At 40.6% G+C, this 23,935-nt stretch overlaps 1 protein-coding gene across 10 annotated transcripts in view; it reads left to right on the top strand.

Annotated features, from left to right (window-relative positions):
* The first annotated feature begins 1,407 nt into the window (after nt 1-1,407).
* OSBPL6 (oxysterol binding protein like 6) overlaps nt 1,408-23,935 on the top strand; it is a 206,051-nt gene continuing 183,523 nt past the window's right edge. For 3 of the 10 annotated variants that reach the window (XM_061135580.1, XM_061135574.1, XM_061135578.1), the window contains exon 1: nt 1,440-1,499. The gene's annotated coding sequence lies outside the window, so the exon portion shown is untranslated. Of the gene's footprint in view, nt 1,500-23,935 lie in introns of all 10 variants that reach the window. The other 7 variants (XM_061135584.1, XM_061135583.1, XM_061135575.1 and 4 more) reach the window with 6 other exon arrangements.

Below are 23,935 nucleotides of genomic sequence, written 5' to 3'. Positions count from 1 at the left end.
CACTACTCTGTGTGTGCTCCCTCATCTCCTTTCACACTTTATTTTCTTATGTATGGGATTTAATTTTTTTTTAAGAGAGAGAGCAGTTTCAGTAGAGTTTCTATAAATAGAATCCAGATGAAAGGGGTGAAAATGTGATGGTCAAGTGAAGGTCAGCACCCCAGTTGTCCCCTTGAGGAGAATTTCTTCATAGGGAAGGAGTTAAGGTGAAACGGACACGTCATAGGGTCCAGCATCTATTATTTTTTGATAGGAGGATATGAGAACGATGTTTGAGTGGAAGATGCTAAACCAAAAAGTGAGATTGGAGAGTCAAGAGAAATTGTGCGACAATGAGTGTATATGATTATGTTTCATAGCAAAACAAGGTGTTTTTTGTTTTTTGTGTTTCCCTTTAATCAGCACAGAGAACGGTGAAATGCCATCAGAATGGCCTCTGTGAGTAGCAATATCTTAAATTTTTAAAGGCATCGCTAACCTCCATCCAGTCCGGAACCCCAGAGAGCCCACAAAGCACTCCAGCGCTGCTTCTGTAGTAGCTCCTGCGACAATCCGTGTGCTCGGGATTTTTTTCTCCTGAAGATGGTGATGACAGCAATGTTTTGAGATACTTCCGATATTTCCTCAGTCATCCATCTACAGAAGAAATCACCCCGTCCTCCCTAGCATATTTGCCTTTAGGTTAAGCTGCCCTGGCACAGGCTGGGAACGGTTTAAGAGCAGAAGAATGTCAGAGGGTGGGAAGGGTCCTAGTGAGGTGTTTCTCCGGGCCTGAGAACTTTTTGCTCTCCAGTGTCAGGGACGGCTGGGAGCAGGCAAACCCAGTCCCGCCTGTTTACTGATCACCTGAATGAAGGCCCGAGACGGGCTGGGCATCGTCTCCGAGGAGGTGACCGGGCTGCCGTTCTCTTCCGAATCCGCTCTCCCACGGTGCCCGAGCGGCTGCTCTCCGGGCCCCGAGCGCTGGGGCCAGCTGGCCCACCTCCGCTGGCTGGAGCTAGGGCGAACCGGGTCGTTTCTACGGCGCTCAGGCCCGGGTTTGCCGGGTCAGGGGCTCCACGGCTGTGGTCTCTGGACAGCAGGGGTTTTCCCACCGGGGCCGGCCGAGGGTGAGCCCAGGCAGTGAGGCCCCGCGCGTCCCGAGGCTCGGCGCGCCCAGCCCGCGGCTCTCCGGGAGGCTCGGAGAAGGTGTCCAGCAGGTCCGGCGAGCGGCAGTTCCAGTCGAGCTCCGCCAGCCAGCGGGAGCCGGGGGCGGGGAGCCGGGAGCGCCGCCCCGCCAGCGCGCCCCGCCCGTGGGAGAGGAGGGGCTGCGGCGCCGCGGACCACTGGAGGCGCAGCGCCGCCGCCGCCGCCGCTCTGGGTGCCGGAGACCGCGGCTCCACGCAGGCGGCGCCCGCGCCTCGGCTCCCCGGCCGGCCCGCGCGCCCGTCCGCCGGGGCCGTCTCCCGCCTCCCGTCGCTGCCACCGCACTGTCGGCGGCACCGCTGCTCGTCTTCCCGGTAGGTCTCCTAGCTGCGGAGGGGACACCCGGAGCCGCACGACGGTGCCCGCACCGCGGCCCGGGGGCATTGTGCGCGGCCGGAGGGCCGAGGACCCTCAGGGACGCGCGGCCGGGCAGCCTGGCTTTGGGCCCCCGAGGCATCGTAGCCTTCCGGGGGTTCCCCTGGCTGGAGAGCGGGAGGTGGCGGTGACAATCCCGCCCCGCGGCCGTGGTGGGAGGGGGCGTCTGGGTCATGGTCCCCGCTCCCCGCCCTCCCCTCCCCCTCGTGGTGGGGAATTCCGGGCGCCCGGCTCTCCCGCCCGCATTCCCCCGCGCTCCCCGCGCCCCCCGCGCCCCGGCTGCTGGGTTGGAAGCTGGGGCAGGGACAGGGACTGATGTAATTGTCGGCGGAGAACCGAACCCGCGCGCCCGCGCCAGCTCCAGCTGACGCCTACGCCGCACCTTTCTGGGAAGCTGGGGAGCCGAGAGGAGCGGCTGGGGAAGTTGTGCATTGGGTTTTATTGTGCGCGTGCACTGCGGACTGCCCTCTCGGGGCACCCCTGCCCACCCGCTGCTAGGTCCCCTGCAGCCTTCCCTGCAGCCTTCGTTCACACCCCCGGCCGGGCCCGAGCCTGCCTTCCCTGGTTCAGACCGGGACAGGGTTTGCATTGCAGTCAAGACGTGCTTCCCCTGCATCCAGCCGGGAGCTGCCCGCAAAACGTGTGGCCAGAGATGCTGGGGAGGAAGGGATGGGAGACCCGGGGAGGAAGCCGGCTAGAAGTAATGACAACGGCACATTTTTTTTTTTTTTTTTTTAAAGCCTCTGCTGAATACAGATATATCTGCATGACATCTTTTGAGCTGTTTTTGAAAGTTATGGCCAGATACTGATTTTGTAGCAGTTCTGTTACATACCTGAAGGTAGCTTAAACATAGAGACTTAAAGCTGGGGAAAGCATTACATAATGGACGTGAAGCAACTGACAGGAAACTAAGTGAACCCACAGGGGTGCCAGATTATTTCTTTCTCCCGGATGCAAAGTCCTATAGGCTTTTTCTCTATACGAATTTCCATTTTTAAATCCCTGGACTAGTTTTAGTAAATTGTGATCCCCCCCCCCCATACCAATTTTTTTTTTCTTGACTATCTTTTCTTAAATTTAAAAATTGTATGCTAACGGATAGTTGTATTTCACAGAGATGATTAGCAAATATAGTCTCTCTCCAAAAGTAAAAAAATTTAATAGGCCATCTTAATATCATTAACTTTATTTTCCTCTTGTAGTATTTTTTCCACCCTCCCTCCTCCCTTTTTTGTTTTTTGGAAGCATTTCTACAGTGTTAGGTACTGCGACCTCGCAATGTTGATATTCCTATCCAATGCTACAGCATTGCAGATACAAAGACTAATAATAAATGAAACAGAAGACCTCGCAGTAACTCAGAGTGAGCAGAGTTCCCAAGGTCGAAGGGAAGCTGCAGTGTAACTGGGTTATAATCACCTATAGAGAATGTGTATGCACAGCCCTCCTTGGCTTATAAGGAAGGCCCTGATAGGTGGACTGTTACTCCTGTCATTCTTTTACCCAGAATGTCATGTGTTTCCCCCTAAAAATAACATTGTTTTTTTTTTTTTCCTCCAAGTAGAAACACAGCATTTTGAAATTAAAATCTTTGCTTTTAGAAAGCCTAAAAAATCCAGGCTTTGCCCATATTTTCAGTTTTGATGTTGATAGCTCAATTATACAATCAGTGGATGAATTCCTTTTGGGATATCTTAGTTTCAGATTATGATGATTTATCAGTTGTCTCTTGGCTCTAGTAAAATGTGATTCTGTTAGACTTTTACAGAATTGCTTAAAATAAGTTTTCTTGTCCTTAGATTGCTTTAACCTTGTGTTAGTTAACTTTATTCCAAGAAGAAAGGTAAAGTCCGTCCAAGATGAAATTTTTGTTGTTGGATATCTGTAGCATTGTTGAAGAATTGTATAGAATTATACATAATTCTGTAATTGTAGAATTATACATAATTCTATAATTGTAGAATTACGTTAATGCATAAGTAGATAGAAGTTTGTGGTCCTCTATGGAAGGATAAAGCATGAATTCTCAAAAGAAGATATTTTTGGTTGTTGTTGTTTTTAATAGCAGAGCTTAAGTAATAATTATAATACCTTTTTTTAGTTTGTTTTTAATATTGAGAAAAAGGTGTCATGTACTATCTGTTGATGTGTGAGACTTTTTTTTCCTACTCAACATTATGTCACTATAATTCATCTATGTTGTATGTAGCTGTAGTTCATTGACTTACACTGCTGTACAATATTCCATCATGTATCTGTAACAAAGTGTTTCCCTGCTCTCCTACCACTAGCCCTCCCCCCACTTTCTTTTTTCATTTTTAAGAAGATTGCAGAATTCTGCTTTGCTCGTTCATATTTCCTGGGGCACAGGGGCAGGTGTTTCCCTTGGGTGAATACCAAGGTATAGAATTGTTGATTGTGTAGGATGTGTGAATATTCAGCTTACAGAAATTGCCAAATTATTTTCCAAAATTGTACTAACTTACAGAAAAGCCAGGGAAACAAGCAAACACAAATAATCAAATACAAACAAGCATACATGTATGTGTGTGTGTTAAATTGCTTTCCCTTGGCATAGTGATTTGGAGAACATCTTGCTGGTAGTTCCGAAAGCAGTTGAATGACAATGTGGCAACATCTTTAAGACAGGAAGAGAGAAGAAAGAAAGACCTCCCAAGGGAAAAACCTTGTTGCTTACCAATAAAGACAGAAGTTGTCAAAAAAGAAGCTCATAAGAGAATAAAGGACTATAAACCTTATTATTCAGGGATGGTTGTCTACATCCCCTGCTTCAGCTATACATTCCTTATACCCCCTGAATAGATATATTCAGTGATTTGAAATTCAGAATAAACTTAGTAGCTTTGATCAAGAAAATGAACTAAAGTTCATTTTAGGGATAACTGACATGATGTACGTTACTTCTGATACTGACATGATGTCAGTTACTGAACTTGGTGGTCTGCCCTTCTAGTGTTGTTCTGAGTCTCCATGAGCTTTGGAGGTAGTTCTGTATCCATTCCTGGGCTTCCCAGGTGGTGCTAGTGGTAAAGAACCTGTCTGCCAAGGTAGGGACCCCAAGAGATGTGGGTTCAGTTCCTGGGTAGAGAAGATCTCCTGGAGGAGGGCACGGCAACCTACTCCAATATTCTTGCCTGGAGAATCCCCTGGACAGAGGAGCCTGGCAGACTATGGTCCATAGGTTCACAAAGAGTTGGATATGACTGAAGCTACTTAGCACACACGCACACTATGTCCATCCATTTGATTACCATACCCTTGGCCAGTCATTCCTATGGATCTCATGTGGCAGTGATATGAACACATTACATGTTCTTCTTCATTCAGTCTGCGTTTACTGAACACCTAGTATGTGCCAGATGCCTTGTTAAGTGCTGGGTCAAAAAAATGCCTGCCCTTAAGGATCTACTCAAAACAGCATCTACCAGAAACAAATCACTGTTGAATATGTATGCATTTGTGTGGGGTGGATCTGGCTTTGGTTTTAGAATTTGCATGAAGTGTCTATTTTTTCTTTTGTTCCCTAAACTTTTTCCAGATTTATGTTTAGACCTCCTTGAGTTAAGAGTGCTTTGGGGGAAAAAATGCAGTTCTTGCAAAGAACAGTTACTTTAAATATGGTTTTATTGATTTCTTAAAAACAGAAGCTTTAAAAGGACTTATTCATGGTTAAGTCCTATTGTCATGAAGACACATGTTATCAAGTAGGAGAAAGACAGAGATCAGTGAAGGGATAGTTGGATGGTTGAACTCAAATTTGTTGGGAATGGAAAATGACAGTGTTGAATTGGTTTTTAAAGAGAAAAATAGAAAATAGACAAAGATGAATGGTTATTAAGAGATCCAACTTGAGTATTACAGGAATCTCAAGAGTATATTAAATCTTGATGGTTTCAAGACGAAGTTCCTAGTGGATTATGTGAAATGTTTTCTTGTAAGTGGGTATTCACTTTCATTGTGTTTTTATGAATGTAGTTTTTATTAAAATATAGTATAAAACAAATGCTAAATATCTGTAAAAGGATAATGTTAATAGAGTGATGAATTATGAGAAGCAGAAATGTCCGAAGACTCTTTCTTGCAGTGGTTTTGCAGATTACTTGAAAGTAAAAACTACCCCAGGTGAGAGAATTCCAATGGATAGATCCAGTGTCTCAGAAAATCTATATAGTAAGTTGACAAAGGACAGAGCTACTCCAAGGAGGCCACTCCAACTAGTTTTATATCCAAGACTATCTAAGGGATAACTGGGCTAGAGAGAACATTAAGTATGTCACTTAACCCATAAATTAAGCTTAAGTAAATAAAAAAATAAGCTTAAGTACATAAAAATAAGCTTAAATAGGTAAAAATAATTAAGTAAAATATTGGCAGATTATCATTTAATATAATATCATTTGATATCACCAGCATTAGGAGACTGAGTACAAAGAATTCATGATTAATATACAAATGTTATCTTCTCCTTTAGAGATGATGGATTGTATGTTTTTCTATTCAATAAAACCTAGAGGTCAATTCATAAAATGTATGAAGAAGGTACCCAGACACTGAAAATATTTATATTTGCTTCATGTGCTGATTCTTGAATGATCTTTATATTAGATAAGGTGTTAGAGGGCTTCCCTGTTGACTCAGACAGTAAAAATTTGCCTGCAGTGCCGGAGACCTGGGTTTGATCCCTGGGTCAGGAAGATCTCCTGGAGAAGGAAATGGCAACCCACTCCAGTATTCTTGCCTGGAGAATCCCATGGGTAGAGGAGCCTCACGGGCTACAGTCCTTGGGGTCACAAAGAGTCAGACACAACTGAGCAACACACACACACACACACACAAGGTGTTAGAGGTGTTCAGTCCAGTCCAGTCGCTCAGTCGTGTCCGACTCTTCATGACCTCATGGACCGCAGCACGCCAAGCCTCCCTGTCCATCACCAATTCCCAGAGTTTACTCAAACTCATGTCCATTGAGTTGGTGATGCCATCCAGCCATCTCATCCTCTGTCGTCCCCTTCTCCTCCCACCCTTAATCTTTCCCAGCATCAGGGTCTTCTTAAATGAGTCAGCTCTTCACATCAGGTGCCCAAAGTATTGGAGTTTCAGCTTCAACATCAGTCCTTCCAATGAATATTCAGGACTGATTTCTTTAGGATGAACTGGTTGGATCTCTTTGCAGTCCAAGGGACTCTCAAGAGTCTTCTCCAATACCACAGTTCAAAAGCATCAATTCTTCGGTGCTCAGCTTTCTTTATAGTCCAACTCTCACATCCATGCATGACTACTGGAAAAACCATAGCCTTGACTAGATGAACCTTTGTTGGCAAAGTAATGTCTCTGCTTTGTAATATGCTGTCTAGGATGGTCATAACTTTCCTTCCAAGGAGTAAGCGTCTTTTGATTTCATGGCCGCAGTCACCATCTGCAGTGATTTTGGAGCCCCCCAAAATAAAGTCTGCCATTGTTTCCACTGTTTCCCCATCTATTTGCCATGAAGAGAGAGGGGCTTAAAAAATCTTTTATTCCAATTCCAACCTCTCCCATTTTCCAAGTAGAAAAACTGAGGCCCTGAGACTTGCCCAGTGAGGTGCCAGCTCTATTAGAAGATAGTGTGCCAAATAATTTACTTCTGTTGGTGGTAACAGGAACCCTAAATTATCGGTAGGTGACTAACGAGATGAATCAATAGCAACGTCTGCAGTGGGTTTGAAGCTTTTTTTTCTGTCATTTTCTTTGAGTGGTTGGTATAGGAAGTGAAATCAAACTTTTACTCCAAAGTTTTTCTTCGATTTTTAGAGAAAAGTCTTCATTTTTGAGGGTGTGATGAGGGATTAAGTAAATATCATTATTTAAAACTTTCGATGTTTGCTATTTTGATACCCAAATCCTTGACTTTTAACTCAATGGACAGGAAAGGATGGGGAAATTAAAGTACCTTGTGCTTCTCTTGTCTTGTGTCCTTCTCTTTCCATGAGCTAATATGAGACAAAAGAAAAGTGTAGAGAGAATTGTCCGGAATAGGACATCAGCTCTTACTTTTTTACCTGGCATCTTATTGAGGCAATTCTTACTGTAACTCTTGAGACAGACCTTTTGAAAAGTGTGGAAGTAGAAGGGAGAACAACAGCAGTATATTTTTAGAATCTTTTTTTTTTCAAAAGTCAAATCTAAAATAAACGTGGCCTCAATTTCCAGCAATAGCTTTGTTTCACAGCTCCTAAACCAGTGCTTAAGTTTTATCATAAATTTGAAGTTACCTTGGTATATTTTTATACGTAATACAATGTTGCTACAAGTAACATACTATGATCAGCTACTATAGTTTAAAGAATAAAGTATCTAAAAGAACATTGCCATTAAAAAATTTTTGTTACAAGTCATCTCTGGAGATAAAGAGGAAAGTCTGATTTATTTTAAATTAAGATAACATTTTTGCTTTTTGTTTGTCTCTAGCAGCTAGACAAGCTTTTGCATATTCACACCCCATCAGGCAACAATCTGAACAGTTTTTGTGGTATAATTTCCCTAAAATAGAAAAAGTAGCACAATTTGAATGGCATGTTGATTATGAAAAGCCATTAATGAAATTCTTTTTGATCTCAGTAAACTTCAAATTGAGCAAGAACTATAAAAAGAGTATGATCTCCAAGGTAGGTCAAGCAAATGTAGGAAACTTTAGTAAGAAATCAGGAAAAAGAAGAGATCAAATTCTATAGAAACTCAGTAAAATGGAACAGGAAGGTCATAGAAGGAAGTAGATGGATATATTATATCCCAGCTTGTCTTCCAGTTTTATTTCAAAAAATGCCAACAGAAGAAATAAACATGTAAATCTAAAGAGATGGTCTATTGTAGATGATGGGCTTCCCTGATAGCTCAGTTGGTAGAGAATCTGCCTGCAGTGCAGGAGACCCAGTTCAATTCCTGGGTCGGGAAGATTCGCTGGAGAAGGGATAGGCTACCCACTCCAGTATTCTTGGGCTTCCTTTGTGGCTCAGCTGGTAAAGAATCTGCCTGCAATGCAGGAGACCTGGGTTCAATCCCTGGGTTGGGAAGATCCTCTGGAGAAGGGAAAGGCTCCAGTATTCTGGCCCGGAGAATTCCATGGACTGTATAGTCCATGGGGTTGCAAAGAGTCAGACACATCTGAGTGACTTTCACTTCACTTCACTTCACTGTAGAAGATGTCTATTTCTACACTTAAAAATAAGTTTTTAAACATCTTAAAGAAAAAAAAGAAGGCATAAGATGGAAATTGATAAATTCATTTCATTTAAGAAAAGGTACTATGTATAAGAGGAAAGAGAAAACATCATCACACCAGGAAGAAACTATTTTTAACACTGTCATAGACTAGGGTTTACTTATTAATATCCAAAGAGCTCCTATGTATCAATGAGAAAAATGACTGTTAATCTAGTAGAAAAGGGGGCAAAGGAAATGAAGAAACAGTTCACAAAAAAGGAGTTACTAGTGGCACTTACAAATATAAAATTATGCTCAACTCATATGAGAAATGCAATTTGAAACTACTTAACCTGTTAAATTGGCAAAGATCTTAATTTTTGTTAATTCCTGGGGGTGGCAGGGCTTCACAGAAACTGACAGGCTCATACACTGTTAGTAGGGGTACAAAATGGCACAGCATCTGTGGATAGCAATTTGCAATATTGCCAAAATTAAGAAGCCACCTGTCTTCTCATCCCAGGAAATCTAAGAGATTTTGCTACAGGTGTATTTGTACATTGCAAAATGAATTTCACCAAGACATCCATTGTGGCATTGTCTGTAACAACAAACAAAGATTTAGAGAGCAAGAGATCCATCAATACAGGATTGGTTAAATAGGGAGCAGAAACAAGACCCAGTTCAGTTCAGTTCAGTTCAGTTGCTCAGTCGTGTCTGACTCTTTGCGACCCCATGAATCGCAGCACGAGGCCTCCCTGTCCATCACCAACTCCCAGAGTTTACCCAAAGTGATGTCCATCGAGTCGGTCATGCCATCCAGCTATCGGGGAGCTGTTATAAAACTGACATGGAATGATCTATATTTGTGGAGTGATTCTGTATTTGCTGATGTGGAATGATCTCTAAGATGTAAGAAGGGAACAAATCAAGGTGCAGAGCAGTTTGTGGTCCTTAATGTTAAATCTGTGTTTATAAATATGTGTTTATGTGTGTGACTCTGGAGACTGCCCCTTGAAGGTGAAACAATGAACTAGTAACAGTGATTGGCTCTGAGGAAGAGAACTGGGTGGTTGGCGTGGGAATGAGAAGGACACTTATTTAGTATACTGTTTAAGTATACCTCTAGTACTATATGAACTCTTAAATATCTGAACATATTATGTATTCAAGCTGAGATAATTTTTAAATTTCTTGAGGATCCCTTGTGTTGATCAAGAATGTTGAGTAGTTGTAACCAATAGCGTTCCTTTCCTCCTTTGGGTCCTATTCTGTGTTGATATAGGAACGTGATAGTTGTCATAAAGACTCACCCTCACTACTACCCTGATAGGCTAAAGTTCAAAGAGGAGGGAAACTGGCAACGGTTGCCCTTTGGGACAGAGTTGGCACACCTTGGTTCCCTGCAGTTGCCCTGCCCTCGCCACTGTGCCCTAGCTAACAGGTCTTCCTGGAAAGGAGATGCAAGGGAGTTGATTAGGACCAGGGTGCAGATGAGAGTTCAGGGGGAACAGACATCAAAGAAGGTGGTGGCAGAAGCCTGAGGCTGGTAGAACGCAGAGAGATGGAAGTCATAGCCATCCTAACTTTATAAGATGCAGCTTACAATGATAAAATGGAGAGAAAGTCATTTTATAGGTCACAGTCTTGAGTCCTCTGCTACCCTTGAGGTTTGGTATGGTGTCCAGGAATATGCATTTTTTAAAAGTGTCCATTCTGGGAATCACTGTCTCTTCCACCTTCCTTGTTTTATAGCTAAGACGATTCCGTTCATCCCTTGAAAAAACCATTTCATGGAATATTTTTCTGATGACTTCTGAAACCATTTATGATATTCTACTCTTAAACTCATGCATTCATAGGGTCATGGTTTCATCTTGTCTTTACACTCCTTATGCCCAACAAAGGGGTATCTAATACTAAGCTATAGAATAGTAAGGAGGAGAAAGATGAGGAAACAGTTGAATGGTTAGTGGGGCATAACTTTGGGAAGAGTAATTATGTGTTGATATGGATTTTAAAAGCAGTAATGTGAATAACTATGAGTTATACTGCAGAAAAGGAAAAACTTGGTAACTACCAGAGGTCTTGTACTGCAAAATAATTTTCCTTAAAAGAAATAAAAATAGTTTTAATTATCATCATTAATACATGTTTATGAGAAGTTAATAGACACAGCCTTCATTTGGAATTGGTCATTTTAAATCAGGAATGACACCAAATACACAGTGGGGAAATGTTACATCAGTCTTTTTCTTTTAACCTTTAGAAGTTAGGATTAAATATGTATCCTGATAAATCAATCAACTAAATACATGCATTACTTTTCTCTGTGGAAGTTCTGATAGTTTAGTAGCTATGGTCTTTTTCAAGTTTTTTTTAGAAACTAGGAGGAATAGGCAGCAGCCTCGAAGTGGTGTACCATGAGAAGAATTGGCTGTCAGAGCAGGGTGATTTGAAGAGCAGAGAATGATAGAGGTGAGTGGGGAGAGGTCAGAGAGGCTCTTTATCACAGAAGAGGAAGTGGCATACCTTGAGAAGAATTGGCTTTCAGAGTAGGGTGATTTGAAGAGCAGAGAATGATAGAGGTGAGTGGGGAGAGGTCAGAGAAACTCTATCACAGGAGAGGAGGCACTGGCCGGCTCTTTGGGGCATGTGTGTCAGTATCTAGAAGATTTCTTACATAACTATCCAGGGCTATTGAAATTTCAGGATGCATTTGACCCTTAATCTGTGTATCTAATGTGTCTAATTCCCAGTGGGAGTTTAGGAGCAGGTTTAGTTTGACATGAATGAATGTTTACATTTCTATGAGATTCAGTAGCATATGTTAAATAAAATACACGTAAACATGGCATTGTGCTTCTTGCCAGACATTCAACTTTTTTTTCCCCCCTTACTGTTTCACTCTTTGAAAATGGCCTGCTATCTTGTGGTGCTTTTTATCACAGCACGCACTTTGGAGAAGCAGAATATGTTTGACAGGAAGAGCCCTGGGGTAGGTATTAATATCATGGATCCCCAAGTTCTGTTCCCAGCTTCTCTGCTTGTTAAGCATCTGACCCTGGGCCAGTAACACCTGGGAGCTTCATCTGATAAATGACAGCAAAACAGTGGTTGTTGGAGTGACCACATTTCCAATTAGTATATGAAAACACTTAGAGAACTATGAAGTTCTTATGAAGACAGAAAGTACAATTATTAATCACACCTTAATTTCCCATTTACCTAAAATCCAAATAACCAGAAGACCAAAATAACTACAGTTTTTCCCTAGACTTGTCCAGTGATAACTGATTTAATGCCAGCCTACCCTGTGTCCCTGTAAATTCAGAGGTGACTTGGAAATCAAATACCAACTACAGTTATATTCAGTAGGTATTTGTTTGTTTGTTTTTTTAATTGGTTCTTTGAAAATTAGTTGATTATATGTGGAAAGACAAAGTAGAAAAATCCCAATTTCTGACCAGTCTGGGGTAAAGCAGTCATCAGTCACAAGGTCAGCCCACCTCTGGGTCCTTGCCCAGATGCTGTGCTTCCCCTTCGCAATAGAGGCCTTTTGTTCCCCCGCAGCCTCTGTCGTGCGGTCATTTTGCTTGGGATGCTCTCTTCCCTTTTTGAACCCTGCCTGGCAGTCATAGTTCCTTGCAGCCCAGTGGCTTATTCTCTCCCAGGTCCACTCTGCGGCTGCATTTGGTTGCCTTCTTGTATGTTTTGCTTTCCTAAGTTAGAAGGGTACCCCTTTTTTAGAGCCGGAGCTCTTTCTCATTCCTTTCTGTCTTCAAAGCTCCTTAGGTGTCCACTCTGTGGGACATTTGGTTGCTTCACACTTCCCTGCTTCGCAACTCTGTGTTTTTCTAACATGATCAAGGAAAGAAGTGTTTCCAAAAAGTGACGCCCCCATTAATTATGAAGTCCCCTCCTAATTTTAAACCTCCTTTTTTTTCAGATCAGAAATCTCTCTAGAATGTTTTCTATACTTCACTTTAAAAAAATTGCACATGGAGACCCCCACCCGCAACAACCAACAACCGAGTCCGATAAAATGACAGTAGTAACTCTAGACTGAGTGTACATTTAGAAGTTTTTTGTTTATTTTTTGGCTGTGCTCGGTCTTTGATGCTGCAAAGGCTTTTCTCTGTATTTGGGGTGCGGGCTTCACATTGCAGCGGCTTCTCTTGGTGAATAACAGGGGCTCTAGGGAGAGAGGGGTTAAGTAGTTGCGTGCATGGGCTTAGTTGGCCCGGGGGTTTGTGGAGTCTTCCTGGACCAGAGATTGAACCTGTGTGTCCTGCGTTGGCAGGCAGATTCTTAACCACTGGGCCACCAGGGACGTCCTCCCTACAAGTGTGTGTTATTGTTCTCCTCTTTAATACAGAGGCCTTTGGCTGTGGGGCTGCATGAATTGCTCCTTTACCAAATAACCCTAGAAATCTTCTTCTACTTTGACTTTGAACTGACTGTCTCCACTCCTCCCCCAGATCTTTGCTTTCTCCTTCCATTAACAGTCAGCTTTCTGATACTTGTGGGTGCTGCCCTTCCAGGAGATGAGTCTGTCTTCTGACATGTGGGAAATACTGAAGTAATTTTTTTTTTAGTCACATCTTTGAAGTAGTATGTAGGGAATGCTTCTTACCCCTTATTTTTCCAAAGTTGTTTTTCTTTAGCTCAGGGGTTCATTTTCCAGATAGAGCAAGATAGTTAAGATGGCATGAAGTCTTTCTCAATGCTAGTTAGACCTGGATTTTAGACTTTGTTTTTAGATTATGGATGGGTTTATAGTTGCTGTGAATATTGGCAGTGAGTTATCATTCTCACCTTCTCTAATCTTAACAGGATGGTTAATTTATTTGACAAGATATTTGTGCTTAGAAATCAGAAAAGGTCCCTGCTGTCCTAGAACTGACATAATAATAGAGACAGTCAGTAAAAGTACATTGCTGTTCTAAATGGCACTATGAACTATGAGGACAATAAAAGTGACCAATGGGGCAAGAGCATTTGGTGGTGATGGTGGTGGTGGTGGGTGTATTAGTTTCCTAGGGCTGCCATAACAAAGTACCATGAATTGGCTGGTTTAAAACAATAGAGGTACTTTTTCTCAGTGCTGGAGTCTAAAAGTCCGGGATCAAGATGGCTCCTTCCTTGCCTCTTCCACCTTCTGGCAGCCCCAGGAATTCCCTGGTTTGTGTTAGTAAGCATTCCTTGCTTACTAAGTATAACCAGTCTCTGCCTCCTTCTTTACATGGCCTTCTTTGTGTCTCTGTCTCTGTGGGTCTCTCCTTTATATAAGGACACCAGTCATAATGGATTAAGAGTCACCCCTACACTAGTAAGACCTCATCTTAGTTAACTGCCTTTCTACAACCCTATTAACAATTAAGGTCACATTCTTAAGTGTTTGGGGGGTTAGGACTTAAGTGTATTTCTTTTGGGGACACGATTCAGCCCTAAACAGTGGGCATCTTTGGGTGGACTGATCAAGCAAAGCCTTGCTAGGTGTTAACATTTGAGCTGAGCCTGAATGATGGGAAGGGGCAGACTGTGGAAAAGTCTATGGCAGATCCTTTCCTGGTAGAGGGAACAGCAAGTGCAAGGACCTGGGGAGTGAGCCTGTTGGAGTGGAAGGTATGTACATTAGGTTTTACACTCCTAAAGGAGCAAAAAATGTCTAGTTTGGGGAGGTTACTTTTAAGACTAAGGAATTTTACTTTTGAGCACTCTGGGATATTTTAACTTTTGGTCAGGCAAACACTGAAACAGTTTTTCTTAAAAAAAAATTAACTGCTGAGAAATCAGGCCTTCCAGCAGTAGCTAATCACATATTAAGAATTTTGTTGATTAGACGTTGACTTTGCATTTTAATAGTATAATTCTCTATCACTATATTTGGGTTTATTAACCTAAAAGCTTTAAGTATTGCAACATCTGAGAATTCAGCAGACTTGTGATAGTGGAGATTATTTTCTAGTGATAGGAAATTAATTAAGGCTAAATATTCTTTAAAAACCTGACATCATAAATTAAATTGTCATTTTCAGAAGATTGTAACATTATTGTGGTTGTCCTATGTGACACCTATGCTAAGTAGCATTAGTGTGATTTTTGATACATATTTATGAAAATTCTTAGTTTTTGTTGAACTTAAATACAGAATCTAGAAAAAATCTATATGGAAATGTAAATTTCCCAAGACACTCAAGAAAATTCCACATGGGTTGATTATACTATTAAGCATTCAAAAGTAGGATAAAGTAACTTAAAATACTGTAATATTTAATGCAGAGTTGACATTATGAAGTATGCATCAGTACACTGTATATGTGTACTTTTAGCCGGAACTTGGGCTTCCTTGATGGCTCAGATGGTAAAGAATCTGCCTGCAAAGCAGGCGACCTGGGTTCAATCCCTAGGTCGTGAAGATCCCCTGGAAAAGGAAATGGCAACCCCCCTCCAGTATTCTTACCTGGAAAATCCCTTGAACAGAGGAGCCTGGCGGGATGTAGTCCATGGGGTCGCAAAGAGTCGGACGTGACTGAGTGACTAAAGACTTACTTTTCACGTGGTGTAGTTAATACAGATATATTTGTTTATATTACAGAAAAAATATATTACTTATGAATAACAAGTTTCTATAAAAAGTTCCAAATGAGTTTTAAAATGCTTATGTAAAATAGATTTTTATGGTGAATGACTATTTAGATAAAGGTCAGGATTACAAGTCTAGACTGGAGTGAAGATCACCTGGGTTTAAATCCCAACTTTGTTTTGTGCAGCTGTGTGACTTTGAATAAATCATGCGATTTTGAATAAATCATTTAACTCTTCTCTGCCCTAGTTAACTCACTTGTAGAAGGGGAAATATAAAAATAATACCTAACTCAAAGCATTGTTGAAAGGATACAATTAATGCATATACATTTCATATATGTGTATATATACATATACACATATACATATGTGCCCTAGAAAGGGCACATATAAGTGCTCTGTGTTAGCTGTTATTATTTTTAGTATGTTAATTGAAAATTAGATATATTAATATTCATTAATTAGAAAGCTCATTGTGTAAAATGTAAATACAGTCAGTATCTCTTATGCCTTCTTATACATCAAAAGTTAATTTGAGAGAGATAAGAAAATTGTCAACAGAATTTGCAAGGCTCTGTTAAAATGTTAATAATGTTAAAAGTATTTTATATGCTTACTCATTTAGTTACTTATAGCAATGACTATATTCAAGAGACTTTGTTAGGTCTTAAGGGAGAAGGAAAGATGATTAAGCTGTTGATCCTGCTTTCAAGAACCTGCCTATCCAATGGGGGAGATAAGACATAATTTAGTATAACATGAAATGTAATGAGGTAAGTGTCATGCCAAGAATATGATTTCGTACTATGAGTATCTCTGGAGGCTGGGAAGCATCTGAGGAGGTATTGTGGATAAGAGGAGCATGGACAAAAATGTAGGAACGATGACATCATTAAGGGATGGGAAGAATAGGAAAAATCTGAGGTAGAGAAGGAATAATTTGATAAATAGGCAGAAAGACCAAGACTCGTGTCCCTAAGTCAAGAGAGGAAAGAATTTCTAGGAAGAGAAATGGGCTGTCACAAATACTATAGAAAATTTATTTAAGGAGAGTGAAAATTGAAGAAAAATCATGAAAAACATTCCCTCCTCATCTTCCTTGGGGCCAGAGAGACTTTGTTGGGGATTCATTGGTTTTTCTTGACAAAATAGCATGAAATAGCATAATTTCTAGGACATGACATATAACTGAAAAAACATCACATAAGTTAAGGTATAGTCTGTTTGATGTGATTCAAACATAGTGAAATTTCTGGGAGGCTCTAATTTCTAACTCCTTAAAGAACACTTTTAAGACTACCTAGCATTCATTTAGCATTTTTTTTTTTTTTGGTCTGCCATACATTGTCTGAAACATTCAAGATAATCATCCTCTCCTTTAAAGCCTTTCAGCTGCTTTTGCAGCAGGTATTATTACTTCCATTTTATAGATATGCAAGCCATGATCCAAAGAGGAGGTGACCAGCTCACAGTCCTTCCATCTATGATAAGCAACCAACCTGGAATCAAACCCAGCCTGCTTGGCCCCAGAGCCTGAACTCTTCACCAGTTTTAGCTAATGATTGTTTAGTAATCTCAAGGCGTTTTGATGGAGAGTTAAGACCAACATTTACTGGTGACCAGCCACCTTGACCTCCTTGCTGTTCTTTAAATAAAGCTGGGTTATTCCCAGTTGTGGGCCTGTGCACTTGCTCTTTTCTTTCTTTAGAACTCTTTCCACCTCTCTCCCTGACGGGCTTCTCCTCACCTTTCAGCTCTAATGGCAGAGGAGCCTTCCCCAGCACTCTGGTCAAAGATGTCCATCACCCCTGGTGCATGATCGTCTGAGAACAGGTCCTTCCTGGGCTGTTTACCTGCTATTGTTTGCCTCCTAATATTCAGTGTCTAGCTTAGGTGCTGCTCTATTTCCAGGCCCCAGTTCATATTTTAGTAAATATTTGTGGAATGAATGACTGCATAATATCTCAAAGCTACAGGATTTTAAGTAATTGGTGAGATTTTTTTGGTTTATGGAGATGTTAGAAGTATCCATTAATATCAGTGATTATTTCTTTTCTATTTAACTACATGTCTTCTTTCAATAACTTTGAATTGAAAACTGGGTGATATTTTAAAGAAAAGTCTTAAAAAGTTCTTATGTGTTGAAAGTGATACAAGCTCATTGTAGGACAACTTGCAAACTCAGAAAAGTATATTGTAAAGTCAGTATATTTTACCTGAAGGTAAATTTTAATATTCAGGTATATTCTTTTAATTCTTTACAAATTGTTTTCTTTCCTCAGCAATGTATCATGAGTATTTCTTGTGTTATTCAGTATTCTCCTAAACTTCATTTTTAAAATAGAATTTCATTTTTGGAGCAGTTTTAGGTTCGGGCAAAATTGAGCAGAGCACAGAGATTTCCTGTGTACCCCCTTTCTCTAAACAAGCCAAGCCTCCACCATCAACACCCCCCTCCTGCCACCAGAATGGTGCATTTGTTACAGTTGACATGCCTATATTGACTGACATATCATCATCACCCAGAGTCCATAATTTACATTATGGTTTGCCCTTGGTGTTGTACATTCCACAGGTTTGATAAATAGATAATAATGTGTATGCACCATTATAGTATTGTACAGAGTACTTTTTCTGCCTTCAAAATCATCTGTGCTCTGCCTATTCATCCCTCCCTCCCCCCAACCCCTGGCAACCACTAATCTTTTTACAGTCCCCCTAGCTAAATTTAATTTTTAATACATGCAGAATATTCCATTTTATGCACATGCCATACTTAATACTACCTAGGCAGTGAGGTATTATAAATAACTTGATGAATGGCCTTGTGTAGAGATCTTTGTGTACAACTCCAGTTATCTCCTAGAGTGGCTAGATTAAGGGAAATGAACCTTTTAAGGCATTTGTTACATATCCCCTGACAGTCTAACCCTTCAGATTGTTTTTAAAAACCATTTTTTGCTAAGAATGTATGGGAAAACTTAGTAAAAAAAAAATTGTCTAAGCATGGTGAAAATGTAGACACAATAATAATAGCTGATGTATATGCAATTTATATGTATCAGGTGTTGTTTTAAGCACTTTATTTGAATTAACTCACTTAGTATTCACAGTAAGTGCTATCATGAGTACTAATAATAGCTCCATTTTAGAGCTGAGAAAAATGAGGTGCAGAAGGTTAAGAAATTTGCCCAAGTGATTTCCTTAATTGTAATATAGGGATATTATTGAGACCTAAGTTTTAAGTTGTTGTGTTGAGTGTTCTGTGCTCTTCTGGCCCATAGAAAAACTAACCGAGGGTGGGATGATCTGAGAGAACAGCATCAAAACATGTATATTATCAAGGGTGAAACAGATCGCCAGTCCAGGTTGGATGCATGAGACAAGTGCTCGGGGCTGGTGCACTGGGATGACCCAGAGGGATGGGATGGGGAGGGAGGTGGGAGGGGGATTCAGGATGGGGAACACACGTAAATCCATGGCTGATTCAGGTCAATGTAAGGCAAAAACCACTACAATATTGTAAAGTAATTAGCCCCCAACTAATAAAAATAAATGGGAAAAAAAAGAAAAACTAACTGATTGTCACCAGTAATTTTAGGGAATCATCCCTGTTACAGAAGTGATGATCAAGGACATGACAACTAAAATGATCATAGAGAATATATTAGCTCTTAGTTTTTCAATAAATATTCAAACAGAAAGTTTCTTTCAAATTCAACTTTGTCTAAATAACTCAACATTTACTACATCATTGCTGTTTGTGCTGTGTGTGACTACTATTGAGTGATAGCTTATGAATTTTTTTTAATTTTCTGAGAGGAAATTGGCTGTAGCATATGTATATTGGATGCTTTGGATTTTTAACACTGGTTTGGTTGTCTTCAGCATATAAATACTATTTAGCACATAGAAAAATACAACTAAAATTAGTAATCCTGATTGATGATTAAAAGAAGCATTAACATAAAACCCAGTTTCCTAAACTCAAAGGGAAGCTTCCATGTGTCAGTATGTAAAGGCAGCATGTCAGTTTTTGACTTTACTATGGAAATACTGGGCTGGAAGAATCACAAGCTGAAATCAAGATTGCTGGGAGAAATATCAATAACCTGATATGCAGCTGACACCACCCTAAGTGAAGAGGAACTAAAAAAAGCCTTTTGATGAAGTTAAAAGAGGAAAGTGAAAAAAACTGGCTTAAAACCCAACATTCAAAAACTAAGATCATGGAATCCAGTCCTGTCACTTCATGGCAAATAAATGAGGGAAACATGGAAACAGTGACAGATTTTATTTTCTTGGGCTCCAAAATCACTGTGGATGGTGACTATAGCCATGAAATTAAAAGAGGCTTGCTCCTTGGAAGAAAAGCTATGACAAACCTAGACAGCATATTAAAAAGTAGAGACATCACTTTGCCAACAAAGGTCTGAGTAGTCAAAGCTATGGTTTTTCCAATAGTCATGTATGGATGTGAGAGACGGACAATAAAGAAGGCTGAGCATGGAAAAATTGATGCTTTCGAACTGTGGTGCTGGAGAACACTCTTAGAGTCTCTTGGACAGCAAGGAGATCAAACCGGTCAATCCTAAAGGAAATCAGTCCTGAATATTCATTGTAAGAACTGATGCTGAAGCTGAAGCTGTAATACTTTGGCCCCCTGATGTGAAGAGCCAACTCATTGGAGAAGACACGACTCATTGAAGAAGACCCTGATGCTGGGAAAGATTGAGGACATGGATAAAGGGGATGACAGAGGATGCGATGGTAGGATGGCATCATCAACTCAATGAACATGAGTTTGAGCAAACTCCTGGAAGTTTGTGAAGGACAGGAAAGTGTGGTGTGCTGCAGTACGGGGTCACAAAGAGTTGGACACGACTGAGCGACTAAACAGCAAAGGAAATTCTGCTTTAAACAAATACAAATCAACATTCTTTTCCTTCCTCTCTGCTGTTTCCCCCAAACCCCAATCATTACCCCTTCCACACATTTAATCTCTCTGTTAATTTGCTCCTGAGGATGCTTATATATTTGCTGCTAAGTTTTTCTGAGTCTTTTTAGAGGACAGACTGATTTTACTGCCAAGATTTGAGGCTCCATCCTATGGTTCCCTGGCTCACAGAGATATTGAGTCTTCAACCTTTAGTCTTTGAGTGGCTTGTCAGATGTCAGGGTGAGCCTTGGTGGGACTGATAACTCTTAGGGTTGTTTTTTATTTTCACTTGTTAAACCTCCCAAACTAATGCTATTAAAGGGCTTTTCATAGAACTAAAAAGCTCAATCTAGTCATCCTTTTAACTTCCACATCACATTGTCTTGTACATAGTGGGCATTCAGTAAGTTGTTGAATATGTAATTTTTTGCTAATTGATTCATATAAAATTACACTGTACATTATTTGCTATTATACATGCTAATTGTAAGTTTATTTAGTTTGTATTTATACACAATTATTTCAAAGCACTGAAGGAAAAACCTGTAGTTTTTCCTTTAAACTTTAGGAGAAAACACATATTCGGATAGAGCACTGCTGTACTTCTATTCTTAAATGTCTATTATGGGTTAGCTAACTGACAATTATTTGCTTCGCTATTTAAGAAGTATTTTTAAAAAGTACCTTGAGAAGAATGCCCAATTATCCTTTATGAGCAGGATAATGTGAAGTAACATAATGTGAAATAACAGTTTAGAGATTACATTTTTCAAAGCCAGGAATAAAGTAAATAAAAGCTAAAATGCATTTCCTTAAGTTGGAGATACTAGCGCTTTTTAGTTGATTTCTTTTTGGTTTCAAACACGCCATTTGACTTTTCTCTTCAGAGCAATAGCTTATGAGTTAAATACAAGCAAGGTTCTTTTCTTCAGTCACTTTAACAACTACCCACAAATCATAAGATAACTTTCTTCATTTCTCTTCTCTGGCATAGATGGATGACTGTACTAAAACACGAAATTAGTAATCTCTTTTGGAGGATGGTGGTAGAAAGTTATCCCTGACCAATTAACCCATATGTCTCCTCCCAGGTTTTAGTTTAAATATGTAACTCAGATGATAATATTGCATTGAAAAGTGCTTCAGAACCTAAAGTACTTTCTTCTTGCTGAAATTGAGATTTCTGTTGAGTGAGTGACTGGGGAGTTGAGAGTGTTAGAAAGAGAGAAGTTGAAGGGATAGCCTGTGATTAACTAGATCAGGTAAGGAGGGAGACAGAGATGAAGGTTGATGAGATGGGGAGAAAAAAATGTTGCAGAAGCCTTAAGGTTTCTATGGTTTGACAATGGCTGTGATGGCCTTAACGAAATAAGGGAGCATGTACTTAGTCTTGGATGATGACAATGAAAGTGACGTTGGCGAAGGAAGGTCCCCAGAATTTTACCTGATCTTCTAGTGAATCCTGGCTCTCTGGTAACAGTTCCAGGTAGATCATAGACCTGAGAAAGATGAAACAAAAATGTTCTAGAAAAAGTGAGCAAAGATTTTAAAAAATAAAACATAAAGAGTGTTCATCATTAAGGGGTCACGTATTAAAGTTCTTGTCATTGAAAACTCTGGCAGAGAGCAAAATAGCAGGCAACAGAGTTGAGGATGTCTCCAGTACATATATCCAAATCCTTTTTAGGTCAGTTTTGCTTAGACGAATGAGAAGTTGCATGTCATTATTTATTGAAACACTAAAATGTTTTATTCTTTCTATCAGAAATTCATTAACAAACACCATGGCTTTGTATATTTCCAGAACTGTTTGTCTAATCCTCTTAAGGGCATTATACCACTAAGCAGCACAGCTAAGTGTTTGATCAGTTTTAATTAGAACGATCATTTGTCACACTTTAGAAGCGTTTGGCTCTTGGCTCTAGAAGTATCAAGGCTGGGCAAAGAAGTATTAATTCTGCCATCTTTTAAGGTTGCATTTCAAACTGTTAAAGTTGGTCACAATTGAGTCAGTTTATAACGTTCAACTATGCAAGCCTATTCAATATGCTGGTTAATCAGATTATGCATCTATTTTTTCCACAATATATGAAAGTCAGGTGATTAGGCTTTCTCTTATTGACTGTTTTAAGGAAATCAGCATCTATTTTTTGTCCTATTAAGAATTAAAGTTAGTAGCTCAGTTGTGTCCTACTTTTTGCGATCCCAGGAATTGTAGCCCACCATGCTCTTCTATCCATGGAATTCTCCAGGCAAGAGTACTAGAGTGGGTTGCCATTTCTCTAGGGGATCTTCCTGACCAGGAAGATTGAACACAGGTCTCCTGCATTACAGGCAGATTCTTTGCCCTTTGAGCCATCAGGGAAGTCCATAGTGTTTTTCAATAGGTAGAATGAGACAAAAGAGGATTGAGGATTCTTGTATTCTTATGTAGGTTAAAAAGCTATTGCACATTTTGTCAACACAAAGGAATGGAAGAACTCGCAGACTGTGTAATATTCAGCGGTCAGAGATTACCAAGTAAGATGTTGCAAAGAGACTGGGTCCAAAGCTGCCTGTGAAAATCAGTGTCGCTGCTTGACGGTTTTATGGTAGACCAATGGGACAGAAAGAGCGTAAAACCATGAGACTACAGTAGTATAGCCTATATTCTTAGTGATGTTGTTATTTCTCCTCTGTTTTCAAGGTGAGGAAAGAGTTAGAAAATTTGATTCATGTTGAATCGCTCGCAAAAGGATTTAATTTAGTTATCAAAGGCTTTAGTACCTCTTTACCAACCCTCTCTTTTAGGAGTTGGGTTTTTAAATGAGAATATACTGTAACTCAGGGGTCCCCAGCCTACCTCTGGAATCTAATACCTGATGGTCTGAGGTGGAGCTGATGTCATAATAATAAAAATAAAGTGTACAATAAGTGTCATGCACTTGAATCATTCTGAAACCATCCTCATCCCCCCACCCTCGGTCCATGGAAAAATTGTCTTCCACAAAATTGGTCCCTGGTGCCAAAAAGGTTGTAGGACCACTGGTCTGACTGGTAGGCTACTACGTATAAAGGTGGTGCTGAGTAGGTGCCTCTGTGTGTGGGGGGTTATACTGAGGTGGTGTATTAGTTGCCTGTGGCTGCTATAACAAATCACCACAAACTTTGCAGCTTGAAACAACACAAATTTATTTTCTCATCGTTCTGTAGAGCAGCAGTTCGGGCTGAACTCATGGGGTCGGTAGGACCACTGCCCCTCCGGAAGCCCCAGGGGAGAATCCATTGCTTGTCTCTTCCAGCCTCCGGTCTGCCAGCATTCTCTGTTGGTCCTTGGCTTGTGGCCTCACCTCTCCAAATCTGTTTTATCTCTACTTGCTCTTTCTTCTGGGTCTGCCTTCTGTTTGTGTCAGAACTCTCTCTGCCTCTCTCTCATTAGGTGACATTTAATTGCATTTAGGGCCCTTTTGGCATGGTGGTAAAGAATCCACCTGCCAGTGCAGGAGCCACAAGAGACTCGGGTTTGATCACTGGGTTGAGAAGATCCCTTGGAGAAGGAAAAGGAAGCTCATTCCAGTGTTCTTGCCTAGAAAGTTTCATGGATAGAGAAGCCTAGCAGGCTGCAGTCCATGGGGTTTCAGAGTCAGACATGACTGAGTGACA

The sequence above is a fragment of the Dama dama genome, chromosome 33, assembly GCF_033118175.1.
Source record: "Dama dama isolate Ldn47 chromosome 33, ASM3311817v1, whole genome shotgun sequence".
NCBI lineage: Eukaryota > Metazoa > Chordata > Mammalia > Artiodactyla > Cervidae > Dama > Dama dama.
This window is presented reverse-complemented; position numbering and strand designations above follow the sequence as displayed.